This window comes from Orussus abietinus, unplaced genomic scaffold (assembly GCF_000612105.2).
Source record: "Orussus abietinus isolate OABI.00-Male unplaced genomic scaffold, Oabi_2.0 scaffold84, whole genome shotgun sequence".
Classification (NCBI taxonomy): domain Eukaryota; kingdom Metazoa; phylum Arthropoda; class Insecta; order Hymenoptera; family Orussidae; genus Orussus; species Orussus abietinus.
Genome location: NW_019394591.1, coordinates 55333 through 58604, shown reverse-complemented (window position 1 = coordinate 58604; position 3272 = coordinate 55333).

The following is a 3272-nucleotide window of genomic DNA, read 5'->3' as shown; positions in this document are numbered from 1 at the left end:
AAAGTGCAATTTGAATTCGTACATCATGCTCGACTTAAATTTTCCACGTTAAAAGTTATGGAAGGATCGGGGGATGTGGGAAAATCGTTTTGATTATAATTTTCTGACTTGGTACGATAAGGTGAAAGAAGAGAACCACTCGGTGGCAGATAAAGTGCAATTTGAATTCGTACATCAAGCCCGACTTAAATTTTCTACGTTAAAAGTTATGGAAGGATCGGGGAATTTGGGAAAATCGTTTTGTTTATAATTTTCTGACTTGGTACGATAAGGTGAAAGAAGAGAACCACTCGGTGGCAACGTCCGGTGCGAGACCGAAGTACACCGAGTGTGTCACTTGGGATGAACTTCCACTCGAACGGCTATCGAGTGCGGAAATTGCTATTCTTGCGCGATCACTTTCCGGTTCATCGAGGGACGGTAAAAGAGCCCCGTGTGTACGCGCTCGTGTTAACAAAACAAATGAATGGAAGCATCAGAGGGACGCGAGTTTGATGTTTCGCAGCTCGACCACGTGGCCAGGCCAGAAACGTCATCCGGCTCGACTCTCGGAATCAGCCTGATATTTTCGGACCGTCGGTTTTCAAAGTGTAGACGCCACTTCCGGTGGACCGAGTAGTTCCGAACTCTTCGCCGGAAGCGAACGGCTTCCTTCCATGAACGGCTCTATGAATGAAGGACTTTTCAAGATATGGCGATGCGACAACGGTGCTATACTGCACGGTATGAACCTACTTTTTGGAACACTATAATGCTCGCGAAGACTAGAGACTAGGGGGTCGATTTTGTATCCTTGGAAAAAGTTATCACTTTTCGAACTTTCATCTCGCCTAAGCTCATTCACTCGACATCGTAATCTTTGGGAGGATTAGAATTGTTATGGTGTAGTGAAACATCCTTCAAATCAGTCGATTCGAATACAACCCTTTTTTTTAAGGGTATTAGACCAAACTGTCCGAAACTTTGACACATCTGATGGAAATGGGAGAATGAATTACTCAATATTAAAGTTGATTTGATTTCTTTAATTTAATTTCACGAGGAAGGACCATCTGTACGGTATGAACTTCTTCAGGAGACTAGCAACGCAAGAGTTAGGGTCACAGACTCCACAAGTCGTTGTCGGCTTTATACAAAAGAACCCTTGGTTCTTTCGCTATCTAAATCCTACGTTTATGTTTATGTGACACCGATATTCTCTGCGTCGATTTGTTTTTGAACCCAGTGTGTGGTTTCACTTACATGCTAGTGTATATTATCGGGAATAGGAAGTAACAAATACTATTAAACAATCCAATAACATCACTCTTGATCATCTAAGAATTGTCCTGACAATTTGCTCTTGGAACTTGCACGCCGCCCTCGAAAAATGTGCCTACATTGGTCTGGTATACAAGACAGTAGAGTGAAACACGTGGTCAAGGTTACAACTCGCGCCAGGAAATAGGATTGCTTTCTATTCCCTCGAATCGCATTGGCACTTGGGCGAGTACTCCACTCCAGTACTGGAATGGCCGTTTACCCGAGACGAGTAATACTCGGTATTAGTGACTAGTACGAGTTTCTGGCACCGTGCAAATCAGCCTTCACTGTAAAAAGCTATGGACCTCGCTCATATTTCACTTTTAGCAGCGCTTTTCAACGACTTTTAGTTAAAGATGATCGAGATCAACGACTTTTAGTTAAAGATGATCGAGTCGCTGCTAAAAGATGTCATACTCATACCTTCTTTTATGACCACTTTTGGGTAAAAGGCCACTTTTACGAAACGTAATATGACATTGTCGGAAGAATGTGACGACTGCATTCCGCGCCTGCGCTCCGCGTGTCCAGCGCGTGCGTTTTTTGCATGCCAAAAGTCCAGAGTATGCTGAACTTTGCCGCAAAAATGGAAGCGAGTTTGACAGCATAAAGCCGGAACCAAAGCCCAATTTCTTTGTTAGCTAAGAACGACATAAATTCGATTTCAAAAGTCCCTGGTATTTATTTGATGCCCTGTATTCACTTCGCGACCTGTTGCTCCGTAAAAAATGTCGTCAATCGATTCCATTTTCATGTACGATTTTGACAACTAAAGGCTGTCAAAATTTGATGTTTTATTTTGACAGCTGAAAGCGGTTTAAAAGTCCCCCTTTCCACTTTTAGGGAATCGTCGCTCACTTTTATCCTAAAAGCGCTCAAAAAGAAGCTTAAAATGGGGTATGAGGAGGTATTGCTGCTAAAATACGTCTTTCATAGCTTCTTTTATGGATTTTCTACAAAAGTGGTTTAAAAGCGAGACCTGAGAACGGTGGCTTTTAACAGTGCTCTAAAATACGTCTTTTAACGCTAAAAGTGAGATATGAGGAAGGACCTGTGTAAATTACCTGGGGTGTTTTGCCTACCCAACCTTCCTCGCCAGGCAGGAACCGATTTCGTCGGACCCGCTCCCTTCCCGCCGCCAGGCGTGTAGTCCGTTTATCCGGACAGTGTTAGGTCCCTACCTAACGTTTTATTTTAAGTAATATTAAGAAAGAGACTAAGCAGCGCGTCTCGCGCTCCAAAGCGCTCCTGGAGACATGCTCTCCCTCGTTCTTATCTCCCCTTTGTTTATCCGAGTACTTTCGCACCCCGAACTAGATGACAGCCCTGGGAAACGTCAAACATTCAGATTCTCTGGAAAAAGACACTTTCTACCTGTTTCCCCTTCGACCTGTCCCCAAGCCAATGACATGAGACATTTCCCTCCTCAATCTTAAAAACCCACCAATAAGCATCCTCCTCCGCGCCTAGGAACATCCTAGGTCAGTATAAAAAGGCCCGCTCCGAAGGGCTTGCTCTGATCTATCGAAGTTTGAACTGTCTCCATTCTGTAACCTGCGTGCGAGGCACCTGTAACTCTCGGCGAACGCTAGTCCCCTTGAATTGACCGAGTCTACGAGTCGTTCCTGTAAAACCAAGAGGCATCGAAAATAAAGTATCTTCGTTACTTTGCTCGACGAGGTCTTTGGCTGGTTTCAACCATCTGGAAGCGAGTCCCCAAAAACAAACCCACGAGGCACGGTCCGATCGACATCCTCGGGTAATCGCTATCACCGCTCCCGAGTACACGATCCCCGACCTAACAACAGACGGCGCTCTAATTTCGAGGGTTTCCCGCCAAGTACGGCTTAGCCGGTGCCCCGCTCGCACGGGGGAGCGCGGCCGTCTATTGGTCTCCCCCCACTCGACTCGCTGCCGCGGACGAGGACGGGTGGTCAGGCGGCTCGAGTCGGCTATTCGCAGCGGCCGGG